Source organism: Erpetoichthys calabaricus, chromosome 11 (assembly GCF_900747795.2).
Source record: "Erpetoichthys calabaricus chromosome 11, fErpCal1.3, whole genome shotgun sequence".
NCBI classification, from domain to species: Eukaryota; Metazoa; Chordata; class Cladistia; order Polypteriformes; family Polypteridae; genus Erpetoichthys; species Erpetoichthys calabaricus.
The window spans coordinates 55,385,938-55,404,906 of NC_041404.2; the positions used below are offsets into that span (position 1 = coordinate 55,385,938).

At 44.0% G+C, this 18,969-nt stretch overlaps 1 protein-coding gene across 1 annotated transcript in view; it reads right to left on the minus strand.

Annotated features, from left to right (window-relative positions):
- phykpl (5-phosphohydroxy-L-lysine phospho-lyase) overlaps positions 1-18,969 on the minus strand; it is a 106,199-nt gene that overhangs the window by 2,947 nt on the left and 84,283 nt on the right. The window lies entirely within an intron of this gene.

Here is an 18,969-nt window from a genome sequence, read left to right on the forward strand (position 1 = left end):
GGAGCCTTTATTTAGTCGGGTGGGCTAGATATAAAAACGAGAAAGTACTTGCACCTGATTATGAATTCTAAACATGTACTTGATAATCTTCTTGATTATCAGCATGCATTGCTCCGTTTTTGTTGTTTTTGCATTCTGTATCCTACACTTGACACTCGTCACATGTCGGTGCTCTTCGTCCTATTATGGTGTTCTTTCTCTACTTTTGCTTTCTCCCATGTCACTTGTTTTTACAATCACGTTGCCATAATAAACTTGGAACCACATATCATTTTGCCGTGGTTGCTGCTACCTAAAAGTTTTTGAATTCTTGTAGCTTTTAATTAAGGCTAAGATGATGAGTCGGGCCTTTTGTGTGTGTGTGTGTGTAGTTTAGCAGGGGGTGTGATGAGACGGAGTGAAAGCCAAATGCTTGGGGTACCAACCAAGCAAAACCCTACTTACTTCCAGTCAAAGACAAAGAAAGAACTACAAACAAAAGATGTGCTTGTATGCGCTCTTTGTGAGGGACAATTCCCTTTAGCGAGCGAGCAACAGCACGTTTCAGTCTCGGCCCGCACGTTACCATCGTCAGCTCCTAAATGAGATACCCCCAGAAAGGGGGCATCTGATTTTTATACTGGGCAGAGCAGAAATGGGAGGACTTCCTTAGCTCTCGAGGTTGTAAGGGAAAAAGGAGAGTAGGCCGTTAGCATCAGCACCCCTTCTGTGTGTGTGTGTGTATGTGTGTGTGTGTTAGGACTAGGAATCGATTAGAAAATAAAAAATCGCATAAACATATGTAATTAATCTAACATTAATATGTAAATACAAAATTAATAAATCATGAAGTAAATACACAGTGAATCACAAAATTAATGTAGAATTTGTCATTCCACTCTCCTTAATAATTTATCTTCGACTGGCATTACCCACACACCACTAGATTGGTTTAGATCCTACCTTTCAGGCCTCACTCCATTCATTCAGCTTAAAACCTTCACATCCCAACCCACCGCTGTTACTTCAGGTGGGCTCTGTCCTGGGGCCTCTTTTTATTATTTACCTTCTTCCCCTTGGCAATATTTTTCCATAAATTTAACATTACTTTTCACTGTTATGCTGATGACAGCAGCTCTACCTTGCTAGTAAACCCACTTCTTCTTCTCCACCACCTTATTGACTGCATTTCTGAAATTATATCCTGGTTTTCTTCAAATTTTCTTAAACTGGGACAAAACTGAGGTTCTCCTCATTAGCTCAAGATCATCGTTATCCAAAGCCAAGAATCTTTCTCTTATTATTGATAACTCTGTTATTTCCCCATCACCTCAGGTCAAGAGTCTGGGTGTCATCCTCGACAGTACTATATAAATGTAATGAATTATTATTATTATTATTATTATTATTACTCTATCTTTCCAATCTCACATTAATAACATCACCCGGTCTGCTTACTTCCACCTACGTAATGTTAATCACATCTGCCCCTCCATCACTCCTCATACCACTGCCATTCTTGTTCACAGTCTTGTTACTTCTCGTCTGGTCTACTGCAATTCGCTCCTCTTTGGTCTCTCTAATAAATCTCTCCATAAGCTTCAGCTGGGCCAGAATTCTGCTGCTCACATCATTACTCGAACCTCATCTACTCACCATATTACTCCATTGGCTCCTGATCAAGTTGCAAACTGATTTTAAGATTCTGCTATTAACATTTAAGGCCATTCATATCTTTCTGACCTTCTTCATGTTGCCATTCACTCCTGTAACCTCAGATCCTCTTCTTCCATCCATCTGACCGGCCATCCCGCCCGTCTAACCACCATGGGGAGCGGAGCATTCAGCCGTTCTGCTCCCAAGCTCTGGAACTCACTACCTACTGAACTTAGAAATATCGAATCATTTTCAACTTTCAAATGTAAAACTTAAAATACATCTGTTCAAAATGGCTTTTTCTCTATGATTACAGTGGCTTTGTTTGGTTTTATTTTTTATATTTTCTGATGTTTTAAGTTGTAAATAATGTGTCTTTTATTTATTTATTTATTGTTTGGTGTCCTTGAGTTCTTAGAAAGGCGCCTTGTATAAATAAAATGTATCATTATTATTAGAATGAACACAAATGACAATAAAAAAAAAATTGCATACTTTAAACTTAAAGATCCTCCAACCCGAACTTTTAACAAAACACGACTTCAGCGAGTACAACCTGAATCTGAATGCCTTCCTAAAAGGCACGTTGAAAAGAAGGCAATAAGAAAATGAGGCCTATTTATTAATTATCAATTTGGCATAGCATATGAGACGCAGATGTGTCAAAGTCAACATGAAACAATGGAAACGACTGTTGCTGAAGATTAATGTAATTGAAAGAATAAACATCTCTTAAATGGGGCGGCATGGTGGTGCAGTGGGTTCACGTCTCGGGTCCTCCCTGTGTCTGCGTAGGTTTCCTCCCACAGTCCAAAGACATGCTGGTTAGGTGGATTGGCAATACTAAATTGTCACTAGTGTGTGCTTGGTGTGTGTGTGTGTGCCCTGCGGTGGGCTGGCACCCTGCCCGGGGTTTGTTTCCTGCCTTGCGCCGTGTTGGCTGGGATTGGCTCCAGCAGACCCCCGTGACCCTGTAGTTAGGATATAGCAGGTTGAATAATGGATGGATATATATATATATATATATATATATATATGGTTGAAATAGTTTACTGTCAAATAATGCAAAGAGTACGTGACACGTGTTTGGCCCTAATTGTGGGCTCATCAGGCGTACACACTCCACTGCACTCCCTCTCAGGAATTGAACCTCGGACGTCAGCGCTAGAGGCGATGCCCCTAACGTTTCGCTTCGGCGTGTGGTTCATTTATTTGACAACATGTAGATCGGGGTAATTACATTCACGGCATTCATAGTCTGATTCACAATCTGATTGTATGGGTGGTTACCTGCCAGGTAACGCTTGTGGTTGGTCAGCATGTCGGCTAACATCCTTGCTGACCAACCACAAGCGTTACCTGGCAGGTAACCACCCATACAATCAGATTGTGATTCAGACTACGAATGCCATGAGAATATATATATATATATATATATACACACACACACACACATACAGTGGGTATAGAAAAGAATCCCCCTTTGAAATATTTCCTTTTTCTTTTTTTGCTTTACAGCCTTAAATGAAAAAACACAAACTAATATTTTTTCCAGCTTTACTTACTCAATGCAATCTCTAACATCCAAGTGAAAGATATCACAGCTACAGTTTGCATGTTCTCCCCGTGTCTGGGTGGGTTTCCTCCCACAGTCCAAAGACATGCAGGTTAGGTGCATTGGCGAACTTCAAATTGTCCTTGGTGTGTGTGCCCTGCGGTGGGCTGGCGCCCTGCCTGAGATTGGTTCCTGCCTTGCGCCCTGTGTTGGCTGTTATTGGCTCCAGCAGACCCCCGTGACCCTGTGTTAGGATAAAGCAGGTTGAATAATGACTGACTGACATCTCTTAAATGGGCAAAACTTGTGTTAAAACTCTATAAATGCCATTTTCAATTGTTCATTACCACCAGTGACTTGATACTCTACACAAGTGTTTTTCAACTGAGGTGCTGTGCAAATTATGGTGTAGTGCCCCTGGGTCCTGACCTGAGAGAGACCCACTGCTCAGGTGGTCAACATCTGTCTCAGATGGACCTGGAGAAAGTGACATAAAACCTGCTCAGAGATGTCCATTTTTGCAGACACAGCACTTGGACCCCCGACACGTCCCCTCTCTCTATCTGACTGGGTGCATGTTTGTCAGTAACTCTGACAGAGCTGAGGGACAATTGTCATTTGAGTTGGTCAGTGGATTGGGTTTGGGGGCAAAGGGAAGAATCAGCTGTAAAATGTGTCCAAAGTTATCACTAAGTGCTGTGTCTGCAAATGGCAGTCTCCAAGCTGCTTTTATTTATTTGTTTGACACCCCCTGTCCTGCCCCTTCTGTCAGTTGAGCCCGTGTAGATTTAATGCTTTTGTGGTTTATAGAAAACAGAAGAACGGTTGGAAAAATATACCTACACCGTGGCTCCTGGCACATTAAAAAAGGTCGCTTAAAAACTTACTTGGATGGTTATGTTGTGTTCTTTACATAAATTAGCAAAGATACTGCAAACTTGAATCATAAGTACGGAGAATCATTACACTTCTCTATTTCATAGAATCCCGTCATTCTGTAAGGGCAGACAGCAGAGTCAGCTGGCTGGCAGACCAGGGAGATAAATGCAGAGGTACCTTGTTTTGGTTTTAGTGCCATGCAAAGATAACTCATTTAGCACTTGTGTGATATGACACTACTCTGATCTACTTACAGAAACATGGCATGGGGGTTGGGGGGGGATGACCATAATTTTTAATTTGTAACTTTTCTCTATTGCACCAGGACTGCCCCTCTCCACCACCTTGCACTATTTCAGTATGTGTGAACCAAGAAAATGAACACCAGTGCTGCGTGTGGCGTATTGTTGTGAACCGTGGAGTATGAAATGTTAAATCTTTAAATGAAAAACGTATTTCGTTTTTAAAGGTAGTATATAAATACAGTAGTGGATGTGCAAGTTAACTCTTTAGATACACACTTAGCTTATTTGTATTAAAAAAAAAACCATACAAATGCCGCCCTGATCAAAGGTGTGTGCCTCATTGCCAGCTAGAATATCTTTTAATGCGTTAAACAGGCCACACTAATGACAAAAATTAACACGTTAACATTCCCAGGCCTGATATACAGTACATCCAGAAAGTATTCACAGCGCTCCTGAACCGTCCATCTGTCTTCACCCTTACAGTGTCTACTGGTAGGACTGTTTTTTCATTCCCTTACAACATACAGATCTGTGGACTATACAGTGCATCCAGAACGTATTCCCAGCGCTTCATCACTTTTTCCACATTTTGTTATGTTACAGCCTTATTCCAAAATGGATTAAATTCATTTTTTTCCTTAGAATTCTACACACAACACCCCATAATGACAACGTGAAAAAAGTTTACTTGAGGTTTTTGCAAATTTATTAAAAATAAAAAAACTGAGAAATCCCATGTACATAAGTATTCACAGCCCTTGCTCAGTACTTTGTCGATGCCCCTTTGGCAGCAATTCCAGCCTCAAGTCTTGTTGAATATGATGCCACAAGCTTGGCACACCCATCCTTGGCCAGTTTGGCCCATTCCTCTTTGCAGCACCTCTCAAGCTCCATCAGGTTGGATGGGAAGCGTCGGTGCACAGCCATTTTAAGATCTCTCCAGAGATGTTCAATCGGATTCAAGTCTGGGCTCTGGCTGGGCCACTCAAGGACATTCACAGAGTTGTCCTGAAGCCACTCCTTTGATATCTTGGCTGTGTGCTTAGGGTCGTTGTCCTGCTGAAAGATGAACCGTCGCCCCAGTCTGAGGTCAAGAGCGCTCTGGAGCAGGTTTTCATCCAGGATGTCTCTGTACATTACTGCAGTCATCTTTCCCTTTATCCTGACTGGTCTCCCAGTCCCTGCCGCTGAAAAACATCCCCACAGCATGATGCTGCCACCACGCTTCACTGTAGGGATGGTATTGGCTTGGTGATGAGCGGTGCCTGGTTTCCTCCAAACATGACGCCTGGCATTCACACCAAAGAGTTCAATCTTTGTCTCATCAGACCAGAGAATCTGAGACGTCTGAGAGTCCTTCAGGTGCCTTTTGACAAACTCCAGGTGGGCTGCCATGTGCCTTTTACTAAGGAGTGGCTTCCGTCTGGCCACTCTACCATACAGGCCTGATTAGTCACCTCCTTGACTAAGGCCCTTCTCCCCTGATCGCTCAGTTTAGATGGCCAGCCAGCTCTAGGAGGAGTCCTGGTGGTTTCGAACTTCTTCCACTTATGGATGATGGAGGCCACTGTGCTCATTGGGACCTTCAAAGCAGCAGAAATTTTTCTGTAACCTTCCCCAGATTTTTGCCTCGAGACAATCCTGTCTCTGAGGTCTACAGACAATTCCTTTGACTTCATGCTTGGTTTGTGCTCTGACATGAACTGTCAACTGTGGGACCTTATATAGACAGGTGTGTGCCTTTCCAAATCATGTCCAGTCAACTGAATTTACCACAGGTGGACTCCAATGAAGCTGCAGAAACATCTCAAGGATGATCAGGGGAAACAGGATGCACCTGAGCTCAATTTTGAGCTTCATGGCAAAGGCTGTGAATACTTATGGACATGTGCTTTCTCAGTGTTCTTATTTTTAATAAATTTGCAAAAACCTCAAGTAAACTTTTTTCACGTTGTCATTATGGGGTGTTGTGTGTAGAATTCTGAGGAAAAAAATGAATTTAATCCATTTTGGAATAAGGCTGTAAAATAACAAGATGTGGAAAAAGTGATGCGCTGTGAATACTTTTTGGGTGCACTGTAATATATTTATACAGGCGTTTAATAAATTAACGTTTGGTCAGACAGTGACTAAACCTGTTAACTACGTGGGAGTGCTGTTCAGACTGATGATTGGGAGGAGCAGCTGATTTGTGCGATTGATCAGGTGGACCTACTCGCACACATTTGATTATTTCAAACAGAGTACTGGATTCTGAGATTTTTTTAGTGTTTTAAAAATAACAATTGCTCAAGAATTCTTTTGGTCCATTCTCAACAGAATTTTGCACGCGTATCCCATATTGTGTGGCAGAGACTGTAGACTACTTTGGAACCTAAAATGTTGTCCGTCAGGGTAGCTGTTTTTGCCTCCGTCTACTACAGTGAGTTTTAAGGACTGTGTGTCTCAGAGATACGGAGCAGCTGAAAACACCAGAAGAGACTGAAAAGCCAGACCAGTGGACAAAAGGGCCCAAGCACAGAGGTACGTTCCCAGGCAACTGCAGGTGCGTATTATATATATATATTTTTTTATTTTTTAAATGAAATCGTTTTAAATATGATTTGTAAACCCCCGTGGGGGAATTGTTTTAGGAGTGCCGGTTAGCCATTGTACAGCCCCCCTGGAGCAAGCTTCTAGTTAAGAGCCTTGTTCAAGGGCCCAACGGAGTAGGATCTGTTGGACACACACACACACACACACACAATGTATGGATATAAATGAGTAATGAGACTGAATTCTGGTGTCAGTGTGATATTTGTATTGTTTTTTTTTTTTTTTAAATAAATTTGGAACAATTCCTAAAGTCCTCTTTTCAATTTGTCATTCTGGGTATTGAGTGTTGCTTGATGAGGGCAAAATTAATTTAAATAATTTTGGCCTAAGGCTCTAAGATAATAAGTGAAGGGGTCGGAATACTTTTCTAAACCCACTGTAGTTTCCTCGCTCTTTATCGGTGTTCTTTAGTCTACTGTACTTGCTGGCCAACTATTGGGACTGCTGTCTTTTCATTTATTAAATGTAACACTTCTCAAGTGTGGAAAGGGGTTTTTACAGGTACATCTCAATAAATTAGAATATCATCAAGAAGTTACTTATTTCAGTAATTCAATTCAAAAAGTGAAACTCATATTATATAGATTCATTATACACGGTGATATATTTCAAGTGTTTATTTATTTTCATTTTACTGATTACAGCTAATGAAAACCCAAAATTCAGTATCTCAGAAAATTGGAATATTGTGAAAAAGTTCAATATTGTAGACTCGTGGTGTCCCACTCCATTCAGCTATTCATCCATCCATCCATTATCCAACTCGCTATATCCTAACTACAGAGATACACGGGGGTTTGCTGGAGCCAATCCCAGCCAACACAGGACACAAGGCAGGAAACAAACCCCGGGCAGGGTGCCAGCCCACCGCAGGGCACACACACCAAGCACACACTAGGGACAATTTAGGATCTCCAATGCACCTAACCTGCATGTCTTTGGACTGTGGGAGGAAATCCATGCAGACACGGGGAGAACATGCAAACTCCACGCAGGGAGGACCTCCTTACTGCGAGGCAGCAGCGCTACCCACTGCGCCACCGTGCCACCCTTCACTCAGTTAATTAACCCAAAACACCTGCAAAGGGGTCCTGAGCCTTTAAATGGTCTCTCAGTCTGGTTCAGTAGGCCACACCATCATGGGGAAGACTGCTAACCCATTGGTAAAGAATCTGGCTGTTCACAGAGTGCTGTATCCAAGCATACTAATGGAAAGTTGAGTAGAAGGAAAAAGTGTGGCAAAAAAAGGTGCACAAGCAACAGGGATAACCACAGCCTTGAGAGGATTGTGAAGCACAGCCCATTCAAGAATTTGGGGGAGCATCACAAGGAGTGGATTGCGGCTGGAGTCAGTTCTTCAAGAGCCACCACACACAGACGTATCCGGGACGTGGGCTACAACTGTCAAACAGCATTCCTTGTGTCAAGCCACTCCTGAACCAGAGACAACGTCAGAAGCGTCTTACCTGGGGGCTAAGAAGAAAACAGACGGGACTGTTAACAGCTCAGCGGTCCAAAGTCCTCTTTTCAGATGAAAGTCCATCCATCCATTATCCAACCCGCTGAATTCGAACACAGGGTCACAGGGGTCTGCTGGAGCCAATCCCAGCCAACACAGGGCACATGGCAGGAAACAAACCCCGGGCAGGGAGCCAAACCACTGCAGTCAGATGAAAGTAAATTTTGCATTTCATTTGGAAATCAAGGTCCCAGAGTCTGGAGGAAGAGTGGAGGGGCACAGAATCCAAGTTGCTTGAGAGTCCAGTGTGAAGTTTCCACAGTCAGGGATGATTTGGGGAGACCTGTCATCTGCTGGTGTTGGTCCATTGTGTTTCCATCAAGTCCAAAGACAGTGCAGCCAGCCATCTACCAGGACATTAGAGAGAACTTCATGCTTCCCTCTGCTGACAAGCTTTATGGAGATGCTGACTTCATTTTCCAGCAGGACTTGGCACCTGCCCATACTGCCAAAAGTACCAATACCTGGTTTAATGGCCGTGGTATCACTGTGCTTGATTGGCCAGCAAACTCGCCTGACCTAAACCCCACAGAGAATCTATCAAGAGGAAGATGAGAGACACCTGAGCCAACAATGTAGACAAGCCGAAGGCTGTGATCAAAGCATCCTCTGCCTCCATAACACCTCAGCAATGCCACAGGCTGTTTGCCTCCTTGCCATGCTGCATTGATGGAGTAATTCTTGCAAAAGGAGCCCCCACCAATGACTACCGTCTCGTTGCACTCACACCTATTATCATGAAGTGCTTTGAGACGCTTGTCATGAGGCACATCAAAACCCTGCTGCCCACCTCACTGGACCCCCTTTCAACAGACGATGCAATAGCCACCACTCTCCATCTGGCTCTCGCTCATCTGGACAATAAGGACACATACATTCGAATGCTGTTTATCGACTTCAGCTCGGCATTCAACACGATCATTCCTCAGCAGCTGACGGAAAAGCTGAGCCTGCTGGGACTGAACACCTCCCTCTGTAACTGGATTCTGAGAGTCAGTCAGGATTGGAAACAACATCTCCAGAAGCACCACACTGAGCACTGGAGCCCCTCAAGGCTGAGTGCTCAGTCCACTACTGTTCACACTGCTGACTCATAACTGTTCAGCAACGCACAGCTCTAATCACATCATAAACTTCGCTGATGACACGACTGTGGTGGGTCTCATCAGCAACAACAATGAGTCCGCATACAGAGAGGAGGTGCACCGGTTAAAGGACTGGTGTAAAGCCAATAACCGTTCTCTGAATGTGAACAAAATAAAGGAGATGATTGTTGACTTTAGGAAGACTAAGAGTGACCATCTGCCACTGAACATTGACGGCTCAACTGTGGAGGTCGTCAATAGCACCAAATTCCTGGGCGTCCACCTGGCAGAGAACCTCACCTGGTCCCACAACACCAGCTCTTTAGCCAAGAAAGCCCAGCAGCGGCTCTACTTTCTGCGTAGGCTGAGGAAAGCCCATCTTCTACCAGCTACTCTAACAACACAAGTAAGCCCGCGGTTCGCTAGCGAATCGTGAATCCAAGAATGGCAATCAGTTTCTGTTCCGTCCGATATTTGGATGGATGACATATCATGGAGGGTGGGTGCGTCTGGGGGAATGTCATTTAATTAAATAAGCATATCTGTACTAAAGCGGTTTCGTTTTGTGGAGACGTGATTCCGTTGCCTTTGCTGACACCGAATGCTGGCAGAGTGGAGCACAGCAAGTTTAGTTTACAGGTTGTGGTGTTCGTGTGCCAGCCACTGAGTCTGGGAAGCCGCTGGGTTTGAGTCTGTGACTGTTATGTGATCTATATTACTGGCACAGTGGATTAGAGCAAGTGTAGTATACAGGTTGTGTTGTTTGTGCGCCACCTACTGACTCTGGGAAGCCGCTGCGTTTGACTCTGGGGCGTGCGCCACGGCGCAGTATGCGCCTCTGTGGGAAACTGCTGCGTGATGAAATATCATGGAGGGTATATGTGGTGGTGTGGGCGGTCGCGTCCAGGCGGCTGTACAACCTGGCATGCACGCTTTACCTCAGGTGTAGTTCACAGGTCGTAGGCATGGTAAAGTTTCCATTTAATTCAATAATCCTATTTGAACTAACGAGGTTTGTTTGTGTGGGTGCCTTCGTTCATTGTTTGTATCCATGACTATACAGGTTGTGTTGTTTGGGCGCCACCTACGGACTCTGGGAAGCCACCGCGTTTTGGGAAGCCGCTGCGTTTCACTCTGGGGCGGGCGCCAAGTCTGTAGTGCGCATGCGCCTCGGTGCGTCTGCCGTGCATAAATTAACTGTGGTTTAGTAATATAGATTCTATAGAGAAACCATAGCATCCTGAGCAACTGCATCACTGTCTGGTTTGGAAAGTCAGGGATCACAAAGCCCTACAACAGATAGTGAAGACAGCTGAGAAGATCATCGGTGTCTCTCTTCCCTCCATCATGGACATTTACACCACACGCTGCATTCCGCAAAGCCACCAGCATTGTGAATGATCCAAAACACCCTTCACATTCACTGTTTACACTCCTGCCATTGAGAAAAAGGTACAGAAGCATTTGGGCCGTCACCACCAGAATGTGTGACAGTTTCAAGCAGTCAGACTCCTGAACACTCATGGACCAGACTGATATCTGATATCTGTGTTCTGTTCTGCAGTGTTGCTCATATTTGCACATTTGACTCACATGCACCTTGTTATATATTATGTGTCTTTATGTTATGTGTCGTGGATTCTTCGTTGTCTTGTGTTTTATGTAGCACCATGGTCCTAGAGGAACGTTGTCTCGTTTCACTGTATGCTGTACTACTGTATATGGATGAAATGACAATAAATACCTGTCAAACAAATACGTGATCTTCGGCTCTCTCTGGATCGGTTTGCAGCTGAGTGTGAAGCGGCTGGGATGGGAATCAGCACCTCCAAATCCAAGACCATGGTCCTCAGCCGGAAAAGGGTGGAGTGCCCTCTCAGGGTAGGGAGCGAGATCCTGCCCCAAGTGGAGGAGTTCAAGTATCTCGGGGTCTTGTTCACGAGTGAGGGAAGAATGGAGCGTGAGATCGACAGGCGGATCGGTGCGGCATCCACAGTAATGCGGGCTCTGCATCGGTCAGTCGTGGTGAAAAAGGAGCTGAGCCGTAAGGCAAAGTTCTCAATTTACCACTTGATCTATGTTCCTACCCTCACCTATGGTCATGAGCTATGGGTAGTGACCGAAAGAACGAGATCGCGAATACAAGCGGCTGAAATGAGTTTCCTCCGCAGGGTGTCTGGGCTCTCCCTTAAAGATAGGGTGAGAAGGTCAGAGTAGAGCCGCTGCTCCTCCACATCGAGAGGAGTCAGATGAGGTGGCTCGGGCATCTGATCAAGACGCCTCCCTGGTGAGGTGTTCCGGGCACGTCCAACCGGGAGGAGGCCCCGGGGAAGACCCAGGACACGCTGGAGGGACTATGTCTCCTGGCTGGCCTAGGAACGCCTTGGGATTCTCCCGGAAGTGGCCGAGGAGAGGGAAGTCTGGGCATCTCTGCTCAAGCTGCTGCCCCCGCGACCCGACCTCAGATAAGCGGAAGAGGATGGATGGACAATAAATACTCTTGCTTGCTTGCTTGACAAAGTATTGAGTGCCTACATGGACAGACTTTTCAGTAGGCCCACATTTCTGTATTAAAAATAATTTTTTATGTAATATTCTAATTTTCTGAGATACTGAATTTTGAGTTTTCGTTATTTGTAAGCCATAATCAGGAAAATGAAAAGAAATAAACACTTGAAATATATCATTCTGTATGTAATCTATATAATATGAGTTTCACTTTTTGAATTGAATTACTGAAATAAATTAACTTTTTGATAATATTCTAATTTGCACCTGTATAATCTATAACGAATATATTTTAAAAAATTACATTACAAAAACAAAACATACATTTGAGTAAGAAAGAACACGGAGGTTTGAAGGTGAGGCCCAAGTCTGGACAGCTACACTCACTGATCATGGTGGTGCTGGGGAGTGGCGACGTGCTGCAGGTTCATTAGGCCTTCAGGAAAGAACTTCACGGGACTCTTAAACTGAACCCAATATCCCTGACGGTTTAATCGTGTGTGAGTCACCAGCCACACGTATGTCATACAGCTGTTTCTGTATCCGGTAACCCTGCACTTCACAATGGCCTGCTTTAGCTAAAAGGCACACCGCCTACCTTTTGTTTAAAAGACCTCGATCAGGATGAGCAAACATGTACTCCGTCATAATGAATTATTAATTTAGGAGGAATAATACAGCAAGATGAAGCCCTCCCTATGACAACATTTGGTGCTACTGATACACTCAGTGGCCACTTTATTAGGTTTGCTTTAAGTGGGACCGGTTTTTATTGGCCTAATTATTATTATTATTATTTTTCTACAGTAAGCATTCCCATGTGACTAAGCAGTTATTTCAGGGGTATAACCTTCTACTCGTCCTCATCTCAAAGTGTGGAGTAACCTGAAGTGACTCTCATATTCACGAGCCAACATAAGACATGGCGTGCTGTGCATTTGAAAAGGGCACATGGTGGGCACTCATGCATACACACGCTATGGCAGCAGTGGTTCTCAATCTTTATTCCTCCATGGCTCCTCAGTGTACCAACAGAATACACAAGCCCACCCACGCCACACAAACAGGCCAAGATACTAACTCTCTTGTACTTTTGAGTCTTGACAAATGTGCACATGTCTGAAGTTACATTTTATAATAAAAGGGAATATCTGTTGCTACCGCGTTTCCCCAAACATAACCCTAGTATGATTTTCAGGCTGCTCTGTAATATAAGCCCTAGTCAAGATCATCAGCTGAAAAGTAAGGCGTGTAACATCAGGTTTATACTTCATGCGATGCGACCCATGTGCCCGAAACATCCATTAAATTCCGAGGACACCTTGCCACAATATCTCTGAAAAGGATGTTTAATGATTACATCCATCAATTCGGGGATGCGCCCATTCCAGCAGCATCGGCGCAAGACGGAAACAAAATCTCTGGACGGGGCATCAGCTCATTGCAAGGTGAAGACGAGCGCACACACACACACACACTAACGTCATTGTAGCTTCACCAAATCCCCAAACCTTCATGTCTGTGGATGGAAAACTGAGCCCACTGTGGAAACCCACCAGGAAAACATGCAAACTCCAGGCAGGGATCACAAGGAATCTGACTCCCCGCGAGACAGCAGTGCTACTGCTCTCTGCCACCGTGCCACCCCATATGTGTAACTATTAGCAGTTGTGACAGTTTAGGGTCTCCGTGACCCCTTGAACCCTCAGACCAGATGTCAGACACCAGATAAAAATCCAAATATTGAATTTATTATAATAATAACGTGCACAAAGCACCCTCCTCTCCACAATACTCATAAACAATAACTATAACCAATCCTCCACTCCCAGACACGTTGCCACCCTTCCACCCAGCTCAGCTCAACGTCTGGGCTTTCCCACAGTCCTTTTATATTCCCTGACCCGGAAGTGTTTCCCACCCTACAGTCCATGTGATTTCTTATCACTTCAGGGTCAGATAAAAAGTCCTTCTTTTCAACCCGGAAACACGTTGTTCCCTCTGGTCATATGATCATGACGTTTTTCCGGGTCATAGGGCACGTATAAGTCCTTGAGCCTCCCTGCAGCGTCCTCTGGTGGGCCCCACGGTGTCCAGCAGGGTTGGGAATAAAAACTCCATTGTCCACAATTCCCTGCTGGCCTTCGGGGCACTTCCATGCTACAGGGAGGGCTCCATCTAGCGGCCTGGGGGTATTGGCCGGGGTAAATGGCCGGCCATCCCTCACACAGTATTCATTATTATTATTAAACAAAGTTAACGATTTATCTGTAAAATGTAACATACATATTTTTAATGCATTTCACCATGAAAGTGATATCAAGTATAAATCTAAGAATTCTAAATGTGCAGAGAGCTGGAATATCATAAATGTAACGTGTTCTGTGTGGCGATTGCTGCGTGCTGCTGCTGTCAGTTCAGGAGGAAGCCCCAGAAGCGCATAGCAATTTAACAACTGGGTCTGTTTTAAGATGACGTCTACGACGGCATGATAAAGTAAACTATGAGGTTAAAGTGGACATTTCAAGGTTAAAGCCGAACTTTCCACTTTAATCACAAAAGTAACAATTTCTCTGTGGCTCAAATACGCCGCCGTACATTCTGATGCTATTGTGAAGGTAAAAAAAAAAAGACGGCACAGAAGATGGTATGTGAGACTTTTAAAATGTATCGTGTCATTACTTTGGGGAATATGCGATGCTTGAATATCAAAGCAACGTGAATACATTTGTATGTCGGCATTTTGCTTCACCACACCATTCATCAAACATCGAAGCGCACACATCGATCTGCAGAGCGGCTGGAGTAGCAAGAAATTCAGGGTTTAAATGTGGAGAGTTACTGTATGACGACATTCCAGAAGATGATGACATGACCGTATTTGGATAAATGTATATTGTTGTACATGAATAAATATAAGATATCCCCTGAAAATAAGCCCTAGTGCATCTTTTGGAGCAAAAATTAATTTAAGACCCGGTCTTATTTTCAGGGACTAACAGTAGTGCTAATACATTGCCTGTGTTATATTTTAAAAGCATTATAAAAATAATAGGCTATTTTTAAAGTGGCCTATTATTTTTTTTAATGCTTTTAAAATATAACACAGGCAATGTATTAGCACTATGCTTTTATTACGAAAAAAGTACTTTTATTAATTCTAAAATTAAACGTTTAATTAGGCAGTTTTAAGGGATGAACAATAGCCAGTACAGAAAATGTGTGGCTGCAGGTATTTCTTAATATGAACATAAGCTTAGGTGTTACTTTTTAAATTAACCATAGAATTATTTAAGCATTTCGGAAAATACAAAAATATTTTTTAAAATGCAGAATTATTTGCTGCAGACATTTTTTCATCTATTAATTACACAAAGCCATTTCAGTATGCCCTGGATGCAACACTGGAGTATTTCAATGAGCAAAAGCCAACATTTAACACAAGTGGAAATGCAAAGGCGTTTTCTCTCCACATACAACAACCACGTCAGTAGAAAAGATGAAAGATTTTAGGAGGACCAGGCCCCTCATGGACCCCGTGATCATCAGAAGTGACTGTGTGCAGAGGGTGCAGACCTATAAATACCTGGGAGTGCAGCTGGATGATAAACTGGACTGGACTGCCAATACTGATGAACTGTGCAAGAGAGGACAGAGCCGACTATACTTCCTTAGAAAGCTGGCGTCCTTCAACATCTGCAATAAGATGCTGCAGATGTTCTATCAGACGATTGTGGCAAGCGCCCTCTTCAGCATAAAGAAGAGGGACGCCTCACGCCTGGACAAACTGGTGAGGTAGGCACGGAGCTGGACAGTTTGACATCCGTGGCAGAGTGACGGGCGCTGAGCAGACTCCTGTCAATCATGGAGAATCCACTGCATCCACTGAACAGGATCATCTCCAGACAGAGGAGCAGCTTCAGCGACAGACTGCTGTCACCGTCCTGCTCCACTGACAGACTGAGGAGATCGTTCCTCCGCCACACTATGCGACTCTTCAGTTCCACCTGAGGGTGTAAACGTTAACATTATTCAAAGTTATTGTCTGTTATACCTGCATTGTTATCACTCTTTAATTTAATATTTTCTTTATCAGTATGCTGCTGCTGGAGTATGTGAATTTCCTCTTGGGATTAATAAAGTATCTATCTATCTATCTATCTATCTATCTATCTATCTATCTATCTATCTATCTATCTATCTATCTATCTATCTATCTATCTATCTATCTATCTATCTATCTATCTATCTATCTATCTATCTATCTTTAAAAAGCGAGCGCAGTGGGAGCAGCGGCTTGTGTGAAGTCGGCCTACCATCTCCTCCTTGACACTCTCAAATCTTTGGCATCGCACTAAAACACTGAAGTTCTTCATGGCAGTGTGGTATCTCACCTTCTTTTCACTTTCTTCTGATGGGTCATCATGAGCAGCCCGTTGTCATTCTAACTGCAGGCTTGTAGCTGTGAAATGCTGTGCAGTGCAGATAAACTTGAGTGACCACAGACCCCCAAACCACAGTGTCTATGCGAGTCCGTCTGATCTCTAGCTAGACATGATACTGCAACAGGAGATGTACAGTCGTGGTCAAAAGTTAGGAGAATGACCCAAGTGTTGGTTTTCACAAAGTTTGCTGCTTCAGTGTTTTAGATCTTTTTGTCAGATGTTTCTCTGGTGTACTGAAGTAGAATTACAAGCAGTTCAGAAGTTTCAAAGGCTTTTATTTGACAATGCCATGAAGTTTAGGCACAGAGTCCATATTTGCAGTGTTGGCCCGCCTTTCTTTTTCAAGACCTCTGCAATTGGCCCTGGCAGGCTGTCTGTCAATCAACTTCTGGGCCCAATCATGACTGATGGCCGCTGCATATTCTTGCATCATCAGAATTGGTGGGTTTTTGTTTGTCCACCCACCTCTTGAGGGATTGATCACAAGTTCTCAATAAGGAGTTTCCTGGCCATGGACCCCAGATTTCAATGTTTTGTTCCCCGAGTCACTTAGTTGTCACTTTTGCCTAACGGCCTGGTGCTTCATCATGCTGGTCACCAAACTGTTCTTGGATGGTTTGGAGAAGTTGCTCTAGGAGGATGTTTTGGTCCCATTCTTTATTCATGGCTGTGGGATCAGGGCACCAACAGTGAAGAGCTTGCCCAGGAATGGCAGCAGGCAGGTGTGTGTGTGAGGCGAAGACTTTTGTAGGATGGCCTGGTGGGTGTCAAGAAGGGCAGCCAAGAAAAACATCAGGGACAGACTGATATTCTGCAAAAGATACAGGGATTGGACTGCTGGGGGAAAGTCATCTTCTCTGATGAATCCCCTTTCTGATTGTTGGGGCATCCGGAAAAAAGAAAAGGTTAGTGGCGCCACCATCAGTCCTCTGTGTTTTTTCCCCCATTTGGTTCTGGGGTTCATCAGTGGTGTGTTTTTGCTCCTACTCTGTTCAATGCTTGCATGGACTGGGTGTCGGCGCAGGGTCGTGGGGTCCAGCGGCTGTGGGGCATCAAGATTCACTGATCTTGACTTTGCTGACGATGCTCAATGGATGCTCTGATCGGAGGTCTCGAGAGTCTGAGTGTCTGGGCTTGCGAGTGTCCTGAATAAAACCAACATCCAGGCCTTTAATGACGTCTTAGGCATGGCCATCAGCAGTGTGTCTGTCTGCAGAGAGAGTGTCGACCTCGTCGAGAGGTTTACTTACCTCAGCAGTGACATTCATGTTTTGAGTTCAAATCCCACTGCTGACACCATTTGGCCACAAGAAAGTCAGTTCAACTACCTGTGCTACAGTTAGAAAAGCAAAAGGAAATTTTATTTACTTACCTTGGCAGTGATGTTCATGTCTCTGGTGACTTTTCCTATTGGGAGAGCATGGGGGTCATGGGGTCACTAGAAAGGGGTGTGTGGCGCTCAACATATCTCTGTAAATGGACGAAGGTCCAAGTCTTTAGAGCCCTGCTGTTTCCTGTCTTGCTATATGGTTGTGAGACATGAATGCTATTCAGTGAGCTGAGATGAACAACTGGACTCCTTCAAGTGTGTCTCCTCGGTGAGTCCTTGGGTACCACTGATTTGACTTTGTGTTGTTCACGGAGTCCCAAATGAGGCACATTATCCTGCTTTGTTAGGGAGTGTCAGTTACGCCACTACAGCCATGTGGCGCAATTCCCTGAGGGTGATCCGGCTTGCAGGATCCTCATTGTTGAGGACCTGAGTGGCTGGACCAGGCCAAGGGGACGCCCACTTAACACCTGGCTGCGGGCAGATGGATGGTCATTTATGGAAGGCGTGACTGGATTGTTTGTCTGTCCGGCAAATGGGATTCCGAGCTGTTTTGTTGTGTGGTGGGTGCGGCAATGCGCTGTACAAGTGCATACTCCCCAATTTGATTTGACCTGACCTGTTATTTAACTGGTTTGGCTGCATTTCCAAAATTCTGAAAAGTGTTGTGTACGCCTGGGTCAGAGTTGTTGTAAATATAAACGAGCTCTTCCGTTAACTTTTCTTTTATAAATCCTGACGTTTCGAGCCTCTTTTTGTGCGTATGCAAGCTTTATAAATAAGGACACTGCCTTTTGCCTGATCCGATGGCACGTAAAAACTACCAGACCCCATGTCTGCTTACAGTAATGTTCAGATGTGCCCTCTCCCTTCCATGTGGTTCTTTCTCTTAGTCAGAAGTCCCATCCTGCCAACCTCTTGTCAACTAAGCAACACCCCACAATATAAAAATAAAAGTTACAATGCGTTAAATAAAATATGTGAATCTAAACATTTGTAACTACCTTGAATTCTAAAACATCTTAAGTCACATGGAAATGACTTATTCAAACATGACAGCCAGTTAGAACTGAATTGCCAAAATCCAAGTTGTAAGCCATTTGAAAATGATTCTTGCCTTTATCAGCCTGCTAATATTATTTCATATAGCACCTTTAGCTACTGATACAA